At 37.4% G+C, this 16782-nt stretch overlaps 1 protein-coding gene across 2 annotated transcripts in view; it reads left to right on the top strand.

Annotated features, from left to right (window-relative positions):
* EXOC4 (exocyst complex component 4) overlaps positions 1 to 16782 on the top strand; it is an 811980-nt gene that overhangs the window by 299246 nt on the left and 495952 nt on the right. The window lies entirely within an intron of this gene.

Raw genomic sequence — 16782 nt, 5'->3', positions numbered from 1 at the left:
GTTCCGGATCTCAGTTGCATTCTATTCTTTGCTGACTTAAGGGAAGACAGGCTCTCATAGTACCCGTTAATCAATAATAGAAAACGCCATTTGTCTCAGGCATAGGTTCTCTCTAAAAGCTAATCATAATATCTGTGTAAGTTGTGACAATTTAATAATTGGGAGTTTTTCCTTTTTTGTGTGTGACATAGCTTTCTGTATAGGAAAGGAAATTATAATACGGTTTTATAAGCAGAAAAACTTTCCCTAGATCCCATCATGGATATGGGAATTTTCAGTTGTCTGTCTGGAAGAAGTTCATCACTCAATGAAGTTTATGAATCCCCAGACCTGAGAATTTATAGACTCTTTCCCAGAAAGTTCTAAGGAGGCATGCCGAGGGGCACATCTGCTTTAGAGGCTATGGATTTGCTGTAGATAATCTCTCAGAATCCCTTCTTGCTTTATGATTCTTTGATAAACCTTTCTGTAATTCAGCTATTTAAAAATAATCACTATCAGCAACCTCCAAACCCTGGGAGGAGTGGTTAGCCATTTCCTGTCAGTAGTTTTCAGTATTTTAGAAGGAGGCGTTAGATAAACCTAAGGCATTTTTTGTTATTACGATTACCATTACTTGTTATCATTTATGTAGCACCTGCCTCACTAATGCAATTGCTTACAGGAGCTGCAATTTTATCCTGATGCCCACTTTTTGTCATTATGTAATCTGTGGTAAACCACACATCATCTAAATGTTGCCATTGGATTTCTTTTTTCCTTCAAACTCCAGCCTTAGAATACTGTTTCTATCCCATTTGTCAGTGAGCCACTAATGGAAATATTTTAGGAGCATATGGTACTGGGTGCCCAGGAGAAGAAAACATATTAAAAATCAGGGTAACTCCATCTGATTACCCCATCATAGTTCTTGTTACCTCAGAAACCTTTTAAAAGAACATTAATAAGTTTTCCACGCCTGGCTTCATTTTTATAACCAATTGCTAAGTTGCTAAGTTGCCTTTTATTTACTTTCAAATTTGCAAACATAATTTCCAAACCTATGCTTTCATTTACTAATGCATAGCTCATTGTATATCTGTATGTGTGTGTTTTTCTGGTAAATTACTGTTTCTTCCTTATTCAGAACCTTTGGGTCTCTTATTCTGCAAGGTTCCTGCCAGCAGTTATCAATTTGCATGTCATGGGACAATATATTGACCTGATGGACTTGGGCAGTTTTGCTTGCAAAGCTGATAGCTTCCCGTGATAAAGCAGAGAAAGACTTTGTTGCAGGAATCAGTTTATTTATTTTCCATTTACTTCTCATCAAAAAACTTAAAAAAAATATTGTTTTGAAATTTGGAATCCCTTGATGTATGGGCTGTTTTTACATAATGAATCAAAGCACTTCTCTCTAGCTGTTTCCCTTTCTCTGACATTACTAACATTTATATTTTTAATTCTAGGAACATGAAAGTTTTCACATTAAAATAGATAACAATAAGGAAAATCATGGCTCATCTTTTGAATGTTTATGTCTACATGAAATAATTGGGCTTGATTAAGCTGATTATAGTCTTTATTTGCTTTTTGGAAATGATTCTCCCCACTTTTTCAAACAATTGAGAATTTGTGTACTACACAGGAAACCTAAGTTAGGTATGCCATCTCTAAGAATCTGTGCCCAAACGACACTTGCATTAATTTTCCATGTCTGAATGTCCATCACTGTTATCTACTCCAGTTTTTGGCACTACTGGCTAGCAGCTCTCTAATAAATTTGAAAGCTATTGGCCATAAACACTTAGGAATAATGATGCATCATGCCCCATAACTAGGTTTTTTTAGGTATGAACCATCCACCCAGGTATATTTGTATTTGAAAGAATAATTATCTTTGTTCTTGGGCCTTTACTTGGTGGGTGTTCCAGCAGTATGATAGAGTAAAAAATTCTAGGTAGCATTGGGAGTAATGTGGGGGAAAGAAATTTTGTCCAGGCATTATATTTGCATCATGTGAGTGAAGGGCTACCACTGAGGAAAGCAGAGGCTCAGGGCTCTCTTGTGGTGCTCATGGCACTTCTGATTCCTAGGAGAATCCAAGGTCCTGAACTCTCATATAAGTTTGTCTCTTAATACACAGTGGAAGTGCATTTTATAATTTTTTTTTGAGGGGGGAGGTTAAAACAGCAAACATTTATTACCTCGCCGTGAGTCAGGAATTCAGGAGTGGCTTAGCTAGATGGTTCTGGCTCCTGATTCCTCATGACATTATAGTTAAGATGCTGGTCAGGACTGTTGTCATCTAAGACTTGACTGGGGCTGGAGCGTATGGCTGCTAGCTGGAGGCCTCAGTGATAAACTTATTTTTAAAATTACTTTGAGATAATATGTTGCTTAGAGAATACCCATTTATTTATGTTTTCCTTTTTATTATTGAGATATAATTGGTATACAACATTCTGTAAGTTTAAGGTGTACAACCTGTTGGTTTGATGTGTTAATGTATTGCAATATGATTACCACCACAGTTTTGTTGACTAAATCACTACGGTGTGCATCAGATCTAGGACTTAACTTACCTACTAGATCCTTACACAGCATCTCCCCAAATTCTCCACTCCCAGCCTCTGGTAATCACCATTCTACTCAAGGTTTTTACAAGTTTGGCCTTGTTAGATTCCACATTCTATTTGACTTATCTCACTTAACATAGGTCTATTCATGTTGTTGCAAATGGCAGGATTTCCTTCTTTCTCTTGACTGAATTATATTCCATTGTGTATGTGTGTGTTTATGTATACACATATACACACACATGTATATACATACACACCCCTCACATCTTCTTTATCCATTCATCTTTTTTTATCCATTAATCTGTTGAGGGATGCTTAGGTTGTTTCCCTGTCTTGGACATTGTGAATACTGCTGCAATGAACTTGGGAGTACATTTATCTCTTTGCTCTCCTGTTTTTATTTTCTTTTTATATATACCCAGAAGAGGAATTGCTGGATCATATAGTATTTCTATTTTTAATTTTTTGAGGAGTCTCCATATGGTTTTCTATACAGTGGCTGCAGCAATTGACGTTCCTACCAACAGTGCACAAGTGTTCGCATTTCTTCGTATCCTCGACAACACTTGTTATCTCTTGTTTTTTTTGAGGATAGCCAGAGAATGCCTATTTAAAAGTGTCCACAAAATGTTTTGAAATGGTTTGAAACTGATTTAATGAATGACATTAAATTCTGTCTGATTATCAGTACCAGTTTTATTTTTCTTATATGTATTCAGAAAAATTTGAATTGTTTTTCCTCAAACTTGTTGATGGATTCAGAAATAAAATTTAGAGATTAAAAATATTAGTAATATTATGTGTGTTTAAAATAGAAATATGCCAGTCGAGAGCCATAAAATGACCAAACTTATAAAAATAAATTTTTCCTTCTTTTTAGTTAGACCACAGACATAACAGCTTGAGTGTTTTGGGAAACTTGGGCTTTTTAGATTTGTCCTTGAACTCTTGGTTGGCTTTGCAGTCTGTTATTTAGATATTTAGTTCTCTTTGGTAATGACTTAAGCAGGCAATCAGATTTTTTGTAACTCGTCCAAAATTCACTTTGTACATAAATTGCATATCCTGACATAATCTAAATGGTTTAAGATTTTTCCCTAAAGCAGCTTTTTATGTTTCTATTTAATTTATTGTTTCTATTTAATTCAGTATTTTTTTGTTTTTGGAATCTCAGTAGATTATCTTGACTATCCAGATATAATTTAATTAATTCTGTTGATTCCACCCAAGGTGTTATTTACTTGCTGTTCCCTAGCGTTAATTTTCAGAGGATTATTTTTATAATTTTCAGTAGCTAATGATCATACTGTGGGCAAGTTCCTTTCTTTGCTTGATTCCTTCATTCCCATTGTTGCGTGAGTTGCTCGCCTGAGCAGCTTCACCTATCCTTTATACAATAAACTTTCCTATATTTAATAACTATTATTAGATTATCCTTATGCTGTTTTTTCTTCAGCTACAATAATCTCACTTCCTTTAAGCTTTATTTCCGTACTGCTTTTATCCAGGCTTTAATAATTTTAGTGGCTTCTAGATCTTCTTTAGAAAAGAGTAGAATGAGATTATAAAATGAACCTCCTGCTAGAAGTGTGCTTGTCGTTTATCCTCTATATCAGTCAAATTCTTTGAGATCCTCAAACTGAAGACTCTATGGGAACATTTATTATTTGTTCAAATATGGCCATAAAAATTGACTTTGCAATCATATTGAGTCATCTTGACAGTGCGGTGAGTGACAGAAACTAATCTTACCTGCTAGCCAGCAACATTTTGAAAATGATAAATGGACCCTCAGTCTTTAGTTAGCCTGTAAATGAAATTAGGTTTATCTTATTTCTCCAAGAAATAACATTACTTAGAAAATTTTGAATTATACCTTTCTGAACAAAGTTAAGTAGTAAAGGCTAGGGGCTACATTTTGATTATTATTATATACATATATTTTTTGCCTGGCTTTTAGCATCCAAATAATTGTGCTCTGGGAAAATGAAAGTGTTCAGAACTCAGTACATATTTCCTGAAGAGAACAAAGGAGTCTTCATCATCTATGCCTGCAACCAAACTTAAAAATTATACCCACATAGACTGAAAAATACATGCTTAAGGTTCATATTCACAGCGTGTCTAGGACTAATGTTTTCATTGTTTTATCTGTCTTCCTTCTAGTTCCCTAATCATTTAAAGATCAAGTTAAATTGAAATCTAGTACAATTCCTGTTGGAAAAGTGACTTTTACAGTAACTTCCGCCATTCATTTGTTTTCCCAGTAGGACACTGATTTACCTTATGTGATTCAGGTATCTTTGATTTGAAATTGTCTTTGCTTTGTCAGTCAGGATCAAAGACTTTAGAACCCATTTTTATCAGGTCCTATAGCAAATTAAATTAGGTCACCCCACAGTGTCTAATTCCTTTTTCTTCTACATTTTAACTGAAATTTTAGAACCTCTACACTGTCATTTTTCTCCCTTTCCTCTATTCTTGATCTCCAGGACCATGCTAATAAGTTTGTTAGATGGTATTTTGTCAAATGTGAGGTTTAACCAAATCAAGGGAATTAAAGCAGTGACCTTTTATGTTGTTTCTAAAGCAACAGGATATTGATGTGCTGGGTTGATTGGCTGCCGGAGGGGTGTGTGTGTGGGGACCTTGTTATCTTCCATTTGTAGATTTCCTTCCTTCTTTTTCCTGGTCAGCATGCCTCACAGCTTTGTATCTCATACATCAAATTAAGAGGGAGATAAGGTTTGAATGACTAGGAGGATACCTCTTTACCTTTTGTTCTGATTATTATTATTGTTTTTAATTCTATTCCAATTTGGGCTTTTAAAAGTCAAGGGATTTGTACATATGCTTGATGTTTGAAAAGTTGCTGCAAAAAAGGCTACTTAAACTGTTTTTTATGTGACAGTTATGTCTCTGCCAGATACACAGAAATGAGAGAGATATTTCCCCTCTTCTATACTTTAGGTCAGGACTCCTGCTTTCTGGAGAAAAAAGTATCATAATGCCTCATTTGTTAGCATCATTAAGAAACAAAGTATCTCTCAAAAGTTAATTTTCCAGATAACTAAGTTCTACCTCTGGGACTTACATTGGTGTTCAGTGGACATGGTGTAGGCGTTTGAGTCACGCGCAAGTAAGAATCCTAGCTCGTCCAGTCTCTAGACGTCGAGCAAGTTGTTGAACTTCTCTGAGCCTCAATTCTTCTTTTCTGAAGATGGACTTGTAATAATACCTACTTCGGTGGCTTATCCTGAGGATTAAATACCTAGGACAGCACTTGATACAAAATAGCCATTTAATACCTATTAGGTTCTTTCGTTTTTCCTATTAAATATCATAACTTGATTTACCTTCCCTTTCTCTTGTTTTTTCACATTCTCATAGTCATAGAATCATTTAGATTTTACATTCAAGCAGTTTTTTTAAATTTTCCTTTCCATATTTGCTACAGGTTCCCCAGTTCAGATTTTTTTCATCACTCACTTGAACTATTTTCAATAAATATTGAAGGGTCCTAAAAGCCATCTTGTTTGACCACTCTTCTGATACTTGAATTCTCTCTGCATTACTTCTTCAAGGCGTTTTCCAGTCTCTATTGCTTAAATTTACTGGTCCTGCTTTGACCCCATCCAGCCTCAGAGAATGTCTGATCCCAGTCTCTCATGGCAGCCGTTGTGATACATGAGGGTTACCAGCATGGTCCCAATGAGCCTCAGCTTCCTGTTTATATTTCTCGGTTTCCAGTGCCCTTGACGTTCTGTTTGATATTCTTGACTATTTCTGTTGGTTCAAGTAGCTCTTTAAAACAAACAAACAAACAAAAAAAACCAAACTCTTTGCCAGGTAAGATTTGCCCCTGTCCAGAAGAGAGTTGGATGATTTACTTTTTTTGTTCTTGATACTGTATATCTGCTAATGTAATCTAACACTACTCTAGATATATTTTAGAGCTAGTCACTCTGTTGATTCATATTAACTGTTAAGGGTTTGTTGCCAAATCTGGCTCCCTGTGTACCGATGCTGAATAAAAATATGGAGACAGAGAATTGGAAGATGAGAAATAGAGAGAGGCTTTTTTTTTGTGGTACGTGGGCCTCTCACTGTTGGGGCCTCTCCCGTTGCGGAGCACAGGCTCTGGACGCGCAGGCGCAGTGGCCATGGCTCACGGGCGCAGCCGCTCCGCGGCATGTGGGATCTTCCCGGACCGGGGCACGAACCCGTGTCCCCTGCATCGGCAGGCGGACTCTCAACCACTGCGCCACCAGGGAAGCCCTAGGGAGAGGCTTTTAATTTTCTTTGCCAGGCAAAGGGAAGGCACAGTAGGCTAATGCCACAAGAACCGTTTCCCCCTCTTTGGGGAATCGGAGAACATTTTATATGTGGGGCTCGCAGTCTGGGGTATATGATAAGGATCAAAAGTGATGCAGGTCTTGCATTTCTTTTCTTCTGCAAATTCTTAGCCAAAGCTGGCATCAGGTGGCTCAGCAACCGGGTCTGGTGTCCCTGAAGTTATCAGCTGTGACCTTCTTTCTGAAATGAAGAGTGCTACAAGGGAGTGTAGGGGGAGAAGAAATGCCAGGTTCAAAGGGTAATTCATATGGAGTCTACTGTAGTCAGCTTTGTGAAGGACAAGTCTAGCTACAAGTGTTTGTTAGTAATAACAGCTAAAGAATAACTAAGATTGCTTAACTCTTTCAGGCCTGTTGATGTTTCCCCAGCCTGTTCATTGTTTCCTTATTTTCCTTGTTTATCAGAAAAGTCTCATTTCTGTTTTTGCTGTAACGGGTTCTTCACTGGTGCTATTTTAAAGCTATATTTGTCTGCTTTATGATTTTTAAGATCAAATTTATTGAGATATATACAGTAAAATTCACTCTTTTTAGGTGGACAATTTGATAAGTTTTGGCAAATGCATACAATCATGTAATCATCACCACAATCCATATGTAGAACATTTCCGTCATTCGCAGAAGTTCCCTAGTGCCCCTTAATAGTCAGTCTCCTTCTTTACTCTCAGCTTCTGGAAGCCTTTCTGTCCTTATAAGTTTGCCTTTTCTCAATACCACTCGATATTCACATGGCTGATTTTTCTGCTCTCTTTTACAACTTGGTCTTTATTCTTTAAATTTTCTTCATCTTAGCTTGGGTGCATAGCTCTAGACTGTGATGATCTTTGGGAATCCTAATTCTGTCCTCCCAAGCTCATGACCTGCGTGAATAGGATGTGCATTTTGGCTGTATTTTTCTTGCATATTATTGGGGAAAAAAAAAAGTTGACCAAAAACAAGAGCAAAGGCAGAATGCTTGTTTGACACTAAAGAACCTTAGGTTGACATTTATTCACTTATGTCTCTTTTGGTGTTGTACTTTAATTAAACTACCTAAGTACATTACTGCTCTGCTTATATTTATATTTTAACCAAGGCCTGGACAGGAAATCTTGGCAGGTGTTTTGCTGAAGTCTGGAGGACAGTTTCCATCCTGGATTTCGTTACATAGTAGTCTAGTAACCTTTTCTGCCCACTAACATGACTTTGTCATCTGGTGTACTGTTTGTTAGAATTCATGTTTCTTCTGTCATATCTGTCCCTTGACGGTTTTAATTTTGAATTATTTGTGTATTGTATTTTCCATTAGCCATACGTGGTAAGAAACCAATGAATTTTGTATCTCAACTGAGCTTTTCTTGTGAATCAAAACTTTTATGAAGTATGTTGTAGGACATTTTCATATTTGAATTGAAGCCATGTTTTTTTTTTTAGGAAATTCTTGTCACTTTTGTTAGGTATTAAACAGCCCTACCCTGGTAAGGAAGAGAGGTTAAGTAGTAAACTATTCATATTTACCAAATAAGCTTTCTGAGGGCAGGTACCGTGTCTCCCTGGTGTACCTCTGTGACCCCAGCATCATGCAGAATGCCAGACCCATAGTAGGTGCTCCCTAAACAAGAATCTTTAACTTCAGACCCAACCCCTTTCATAGCAGAATGTACAGTGTTCAGTTGCATTAAGTACCAGGCCCTTTTTAGGCTTGTTTTATTATATATTTATGGTCATCATTTATGATAATAGTAATTTTTCCTGCATGAATTTAAATGATAAAGGTTTTTTAAAAAATAGAGTTCTAGGACTTCCCTGGTGGCACAATGGTTAAGAATCCACCTGCCAGTGCAGGGGACACGGGTTCAATCCCTGGTCCGAGAAGTTTCCATGTGCCGAGGAGCAACTAAGCCCATGTGCCACAACTACTGAACCCCACGTGCCTAGAGCCCATGCTCTGCAACAAAGAGAAGCCACCGTAATGAGAAGCCCGCGCACCACAACGAAGAGTAGCCCCTGCTCACTGCAACTAGAGGAAGCCCGCGTGCAGCAACGAAGATCCAGTGCAGCCAAGAAATAAGTTAATTAATTAATTTTAAAAAATAGAGTTCTAAGTTTGAGATTATTAAACTAATATCACTGAGCAAATCTTGTGTTTAATGACATCTAGTTTTTGGGCAACAGTAATGACCTTCCTATTTTTTTTTTTTTCTTATTAGTCATCAATTGCATACACATCAGTGTATACATGTCAATACCAATCACCCAATTCATCACACCACCACCACCACCCCCTAGCGGCTTTCCCCCCTTGGTGTCCACATGTTTGTTCTCTACGTCTGTGTCTCAATTTCTGCCTTGAAAAATGGTTCATCTGTACCATTTTTCTAGGTTCCACATATATGCGTTAATATACGATATTTGTTTGTTTTTCTGACTTACTTCACTCTGTATGACAGTCTCTAGATCGATCCACGTCTCAACAAATGACCTAATTTCATTCGTTTTTATGGCTCAGTAATATTCCATTGTATATATGTACCACATCTTCTTTATCCATTCAAAATGTCGGTGGGCATTTAGGTTGCTTCTGTGACCTGGCTATTGTAAATGGTGCTGCAATGAACATTAGGGTGCATGTATCTTTTTGAATTGTGGTTTTCTCTGGGTATATGCCCAGTAGTGGGATTGCTGAATCATACGGTAATTCTATTTTTAGTTTTTTAAGGAACCTCTATACTGTTCTCCATAGTGGCTGTATCAGTTTACATTCCCACCACCAGTGCAAGAGGGTTCTCTTTTCTCCACACCCTCTCCAGCATTTCTTGTTTGTAGATTTTCTGATGAAGCCCATTCTAACCAGTGTGAGGTAATACCTCATTGTAGTTTTGATTTGCATTTATCTAATAATTAGTGAGTTGAGCAGCTTTTCATGTGCTTCTTGGCCATCTGTATGTCTTCTTTGGAGAAACGTCTGTTAAGGTTTTCTGCCCATTTTTGGATTGGGTTCATTGTTTCTTTAATATTGAGTTGCATGAGATGTTTATATATTTTGGAGATTAGTCTGTGGTCCATTGATTCGTTTGCAGATATTTTCTCCCATTCTGAGGGTTGTCTTTTCATCTTGTTTATGGTTTCCTTTGCTGTGCAAAAGCTTTGAAGTTTCATTAGGTCCCATTTGTTTATTTTTGTTTTTATTTCCATTACTCTAGGAGGTGGATCAAAAAAGATCTTGCTGTGATTTATGTCAAAGAGTGTTCTTCCTATGTTTTCCTCTACGAGTTTTATAGTGTCCGGTCTTACATTTAGGTCTCTAATCCATTTTGAGTTTACTTTTGTGTATAGTGTTAGGGAGTGTTCTAATTTCATTCTTTTACATGTAGCTGTCCAGTTTTCCAAGCACCACTCATTGAAGAGACTGTCTTTTCCCTGTTGTATATCCTTGCCTCCTTTGTCATAGATTAGTTGACCATAGGTGTGTGGGTTTACCTCTTGGCTTTCTATATTGTTCCATTGATCTGTGTTTCTGTTTTTGTGCCAGTACCATATTGTCTTGATTACTGTACCTTTGTAGTATAGTCTGAAGTCAGGGAGTCTGATTCCTCCAGCTCCGTTTTTTTTCCCTCAAGACTGCTTTGGCTATTCGGGGTCTTTTGTGTCTCCGTACAAATTTTAAGATTTTTTGTTCTGGTTCTGTAAAAAATGCCATTGGTAGTTTGATAGGGATTGCATTGAATCTGTAGATTGCTTTGGGTAGTATAGTCATTTTCACAATATTGATTCTTGCAATCCAAGAACATGGTATATCTCTCCATCTGTTGGTATCATCTTTAGTTTCTTTCATCAGTGTCTTATAGTTTTCTACATACAGGTCTTTTGTCTCCCTAGGTAGGTTTATTCCTAGGTATTTTATTCTTTTACTTGCAATGTTAAATGGGAGTGTTTCCTTAATTTCTCTTTCAGATATTTCATCATTAGTGTATAGGAATGCAAGAGATTTCTGTGCATTAATTTTGTATCCTGCAACTTTACCAAATTCATTGATTAGCTCTAGTAGTTTTCTGGTGGCATCTTTAGGATTCCCTATGTATAGTATCATGTCATTTGCAAAGAGTGACAGTTTTACTTCTTATTTTCCAATTTGTATTCCTTTTCTTTCTTTTTCTTCTCTGATTGCTGAGGCTGGGACTTCCAAAAGTATGATGAATAATAGTGGTGAGAGTGGACATCCTTGTCTTGTTCCTGATCTTGGAGGAAATGCTTTCAGTTTTTCACCACTGAGATGATGTTTACTGTGGGTTTGTCACATATGGACTTTATTTTGTTGAGGTAGGTTCCCTCTATGCCCACTTTCTGGAGAGTTTTTATCATAAATGGGTGTTGAATTTTGTCAGAATCTTTCTCTACGTCTATTGAGATGATCATATGGTTTTTCTTCTTCAATTTGTTAATATGGTGTATCACATTGATTGATTTGCATATACTGAAGAATCCTTGCATCCCTGGGATAAATCCCACTTGATCATCGTGCATGATCCTTGTAATGTGTTGTTGGATTCTGTTTGCTAGTATTTTGTTGAGATTTTTGCATCTGTATTCATCAGTGTTATTGCTCTGTAATTTTCTTTTTTTTGTAGTATCTTTGTCTGGTTTTGGTATCAGGATGGTGGTGGCCTGGTAGAATGAGTTTGGGAGTGTTCCTTCCTCTGTAGTGTTTTGGAAGAGTTTGAGAAGGATGGGTGTTAGCTCTTCTCTAAATGTTTGATAGAATTCACCTGTGAAGCCATCTGGTCCTGCACCTTTTTTTTTTAGAAGATTTTTAATTACAGTTTGAATTTCATTACTTGTGATTGGTCTGTTCATATTTTCTACTTCTTCCCTGTTCAGTCTTGGAAGATTATACCTTTCTGAGAATTTGGCCATTTCTTCCAAGTTGTCCATTTTATTGGCATAGAGTTTCTTGTAGTAGTCACTAAGGGCTTTGTATTTCTGTGGTGTCTGTTGTAACTTCTCCTTTTTCATTTCTAATTTTATTGATTTGAGTCCTCTCCCTCTTTTTCTTGATGAGTCTGGTTAATGTCTTACCAATTTTGTTTATCTTCTCAAAGAACCAGCTTTTAGTTTTATTGATCTTTGCTATTGTTTACTTTGTTTCTGTTTCATTTATTTCTGCTCTGATCGTTATGATTTCTTTCCTTCTGCTAACTTTGGGTTTTGTTTGTTCTTCTTTCTCTAGTTCCTTTAGGTGTAAAGTTAGATTGTTTATTTGAGATTTTTCTTGTTTCTTGAGGTCAGCTTGTATAACTATAAATTTCCCTCTTAGAAGTGCTTTTGCTGCATCCCATAGGTGTTGCATTGTTGTGTTTTCATTGTCATTTGTCTCTAGGTGTTTTTTGATTTCCTCTTTGATTTCTTCAGTGATCTCTTGGTTATTTAGTAACGTATTGTTTAGCCTCCATGTGTTTGTGTATTTTACGTTTTTTTCCCATGTAATTTAATCTCATAGTGTTGTGGTCAGAAAAGGTGCTTGATATGATTTCAATTTTCTTAAATTCCCTGAGGCTTGATTTGTGACCCAGGATGTGATCTATTGGAGAAGTTCCGTGTGCACTTGAGAAGAAAGTGTAATCTGCTGGTTTTCGATGGCATGTCATATAAATATCAATTAAATCTGTCTGGTCTGTTGTGTCATTGAAAGCTTCTGTTTCCTTATTTATTTTCATTTTGGGTGATCTGTCCATTGGTGTAAGTGAGGTGTGAAATTCCCCCACTATTATTGTGTTACTGTCGATTTCCTCTTTTAGAGCTCTTAGCTGTTGCCTTATGTATTGAGGTGCTCCTATGTTGGGTGAATATATATTTAGAATTGTTATATCTTCTTCTTGGATTGATCCCTTGATCATTATGTAGTGTCCTTCCTTGTCTCTTGTAACATTGTTTATTTTAAAGTCTATTTTATCTGATATGAGTATTGCTACTCCAGCTTTCTTTTGATTTTCATTTGCATGGAATATTTTTCCATCCCCTCACTTTCAGTTTGTATGTGTCCCTAGGTCTGAAGTGTGTCTCTTGTAGACAGCATATATATGGGTCTTGTTTTTGTATCCATTCAGCAAGCCTGTGTCTTTTGGTTGGAGCAGTTAATCCATTCACGTTTAAGGTAATTATCGATAAGTATGTTCCTATGACCATTTTCTTAATTGTTTTGGGTTTGTTTTTGTAGGTCCTTTTCTTCTCTTGTGTTTCCCACTTAGTGAAGTTCCTTTAGCATTTGTTGTAGAGCTGGTTTGGTGGTGCTGAATTCTCTTAGCTTTTGCTTGTCTGTAAAGCTTTTGATTTCTCCATTGAATCTGAATGAGTCCTTGCCAGGTAGAGTAATCTTGGTTGTAGGTTCTTCCCTTTCATCACTTTAAGTATATTATGCCACTCCCTTCTGGCTTGTAGAGTTTCTGCTAAGAAAACAGCTGTTAACCTTATTGCTTTCAATAAGTTTTCTTGGTCTTTAATTTTTGCCAATTTGATTACTTATGTGTCTCAGCGTGTTTCTCCTTGGGTTTATCCTGTATGGGACTCACTGCACTTCCTGGATTTGGGTGGCTGTTTCCTTTCCCATGTTAGGGAAGTTTTTGAATATAATCTCTTCAGATATTTTCTCTGGTCCTTTCTCTCTCTCTTCTCCTTCTGGGACCCTTATAATGCGAATGTTGTTGAGTTTAATGTTGTCCCAGAGGTCTCTTAGGCTGTCTTCATTTCTTTTCATTCTTTTTTCTTTATTCTGTTGTGCAGCACTGAATTCCACCATTCTGTCTTCCAGGTCACTTATCCGTTCTTTTGCCTCTGTTATTCTGCTATTGATTCCTTCTAGTGTAGCTTTCATTTCAGTTATTGTATTGTTCATCTTTGTTGGTTTGTTCTGTAATTCTTCTAGGAGTTTGTTAAACATTTCTTGTATCTTCTCCATCCTTGCCTCCTTTCTTTTTCTGAGGTCCTGGATCATCTTCACTATCATTATTCTGAATTCTTTTTGTGGAAGGTTGCCTATCTCCACTGCATTTAGTTGTTTTTCTGGGGTTTTATCTTGTTCTTTCATCTGGTATATAGCCCTCTGCCTTTTCATCTTGTCTATCTTTCTGTGAATGTGTTTTTTGTTCCACAGGCTGCAGGATTGTAGTTCTTCTTGCTTCTGCTGTCTGTCCTCTGGTCGACCTTCCTATTTTTTATTACCACCAGCAGCATTATTAGTTTAAGAGTTTTTGTACTTTATCACACATTTTTATGAATTATATATATGGAAAAAAGAAAACATTAGCACCCAAACTTAGCTGAGATACAGCTGCAGGAGTGCTGTCTACTGTTGTCTAACTCCACAAATGAGGGCATGGTGCCAGATTCCATATAATTACCTGGGATGCTCTTTTTGATGTGTCAGTTTAGGTAGGCTACAGTCCTTAGTTAATTCAATAATACAGTAATCTATCTGTTGCCTTCTTTTATAGATATGAGTAAAGCCTGTAATCAGGTGACTTTGGGTGGGAGATTATCCTAGATATCTGGATGGGCCGGATTCTGCCAGCAAAAGGTTTTAAAGGCAGAGTTGCAGCTTCCTTGAAGGAGAAAGTCTATCTGTGGCAACAACTTTAGCCCCTGCCTGAGGGTTAGTGCCTGCCCTTTGGATCTCGGACTTCCCTAGCTGGTTCCCAGCTCCTTGTAATCTCTTAATCTGTATCTCCTACTACTTCTGTTTCTCTGGTTAAACCATGACTGATACATTATCCTATCACAGAAGTGTTTCCTGATAATTTTATAATGAATAGTGTGGTGCAAACCATGGTTCCAAATTCATCAGTCTGTTCCTGAGTTATAGGTTATAAAAGACTCTTGCTATGTGAGAAATGCCTCTACTTTGAAGACTTTTCAGTTGTACAGCTGCCGTCAACTGTACTGCTGTAGCTACTCACTGCTTTGCCGTTTGATTTTTTTTTCCCAGGTTTTTCTTCAGAAGGGAAGTTTCATCTTGTAATTTTCTGCTCTAGAGTATAGGGAGATAATGTTTTTGTAATTTTAGTTGTTTTGAAATTGCTCTGTTTGCTTTTTTTGGAAGGAGAAAAGTAACTGCTGTGCATTTTGATTTACTGTATTCAGTAGTTTGACATAGAATATGTTAGCACAAGGTTTAAATGTGAATGTACTAGAGCACCAGTACAGAGAGTTGATACAAGGGAATGTCAGTTATTCTTAAGTTACATTCCAGGATTCTGTCACATGCTGATATAGTGCCAAAGCATATGGAATCTCCATATGGTGTTTCTTTTGGGCTTTTTACCACCTGTAATCTAGCTAATTTTCATTCATTTAAATGTGTCCAAGAGGTAAGCAAACTAAATATGGAAATGGAAATAATATGCCAGTGTTAAAATGCTGAAGTTTGGGATGAGTTACTGTTATTATAGTAATTACCAAGGGGGAAAAAATCATTAAATGAGTGCATTAGTACTATAGTAGTAGTCTTTCTGTCACCTCATTAACAGCGGGGAGCAGTGTATCCATTTCTGACTTGTGGAGTGCAGAGGGAAATTAGTTTTATTATTTTATTGAGTCTTCATTTGAAGACAGAATTTGATCATTTGGGGCATCTTTAAAAGTAATAATGAATTTAAATATATTTTCATGGTTCAGGAATAATGGTATTGTGAATGGCATTTGGCAATTTGATTGCATATAAAAAGTAATAAATCTGGTTGCATTCTGACTGCATGGTATTGCAGTTGTTTTATATCATTAAGAACCTTTGATTTCAGAAATGTTAAAAACAAACAAACAACAAAACATGGGTCCATTGAACCATGGTTTTCAGACCTCAAAAATGCTTCTCTAAGCTCCAGACAGAGTTACTGGTTTAAATGTCAGCTAGGATTGTTTTACATTGCATTTTAAATGTTTTAGCTTCTCTTCAAAGCAGCTGTTTTATTAGGGCAGAAATCGTTGAAGGTGTCTTTGTGCTACTGTTGTCATGTAAAAACAAAAAGGTACTTCTTGTTTACAGGGTAATGAACATTGGAAACTTTTAACCGGACGTATTTTATTGATATCCACATGTTAAGGAAGTTGAGGCATAATTTTTTTTTTTTTTTTTAATTCTTTTGACTGCTTTGGGTCTTTGTTGCTGCGTGCAGGCTTTCTCTGGTTGCGGCGAGTGGGGGCTACTCTTGATTGTGGTGCGCGGGCTTCTCATTGTGGTGGCTTCTCTTGGTGCGGAGCAGGGCTCTAGGCACGCGGGCTTCAGTAGTTGCGGCATGTGGGCTCAGTAGCAGTGGCTTGCAGGCTCTATAGTGCAGGCTCAGTAGTTGTGGCACACGGGCTTAGTTGCTTCACAGCGTGTGGGATCTTCCTGAACCATGGATTGAACCAGTGTCCCTGCATTGGCAGGTGGATTCTTATCCACTGTGCCACCAGGGGAGCCCCGAGGCATAATTATTTTATTTTTTATTTTGTTAAATGTATTTATTTATTTATTTTTGGCTGCGTTGGGTCTTCGTTGTTGTGCACGGGCTTTCTCTAGTTGCAGCGAGTGGGGCTACTCTGCATCATGGTGCTTGGGCTTCTCATTGCTGTAGCAATGGACCATGGGCTCTAGGCGTGTGGGTTTTAGTAGTTGTGTCACTGGGCTCCGTAGTTGTGGCTCACGGGCTCTACAGCGTAGGCTCAGTAGTTGTGGCGCATGGGCTTAGTTGCTCCACAGCCTGTGGGATCTTCCCAGACCAGGGATCAACCCATGTCCCCTGCGTTGGCAGGCGGATTGTTAACCACTGCACCAACAGGGAAGTCCCCCGAGGCATAATTATTGATAATTGAAATTATTTCAGAAGCCAGATACATTAGGCATTGCCTCCTTTCCA

The sequence above is a fragment of the Orcinus orca genome, chromosome 9 (assembly GCF_937001465.1).
Source record: "Orcinus orca chromosome 9, mOrcOrc1.1, whole genome shotgun sequence".
In the NCBI taxonomy this organism is placed as follows: domain Eukaryota; kingdom Metazoa; phylum Chordata; class Mammalia; order Artiodactyla; family Delphinidae; genus Orcinus; species Orcinus orca.
Note: the sequence above shows the minus strand (reverse complement) of the source record. Positions and strands in the feature narration are given on the sequence as shown.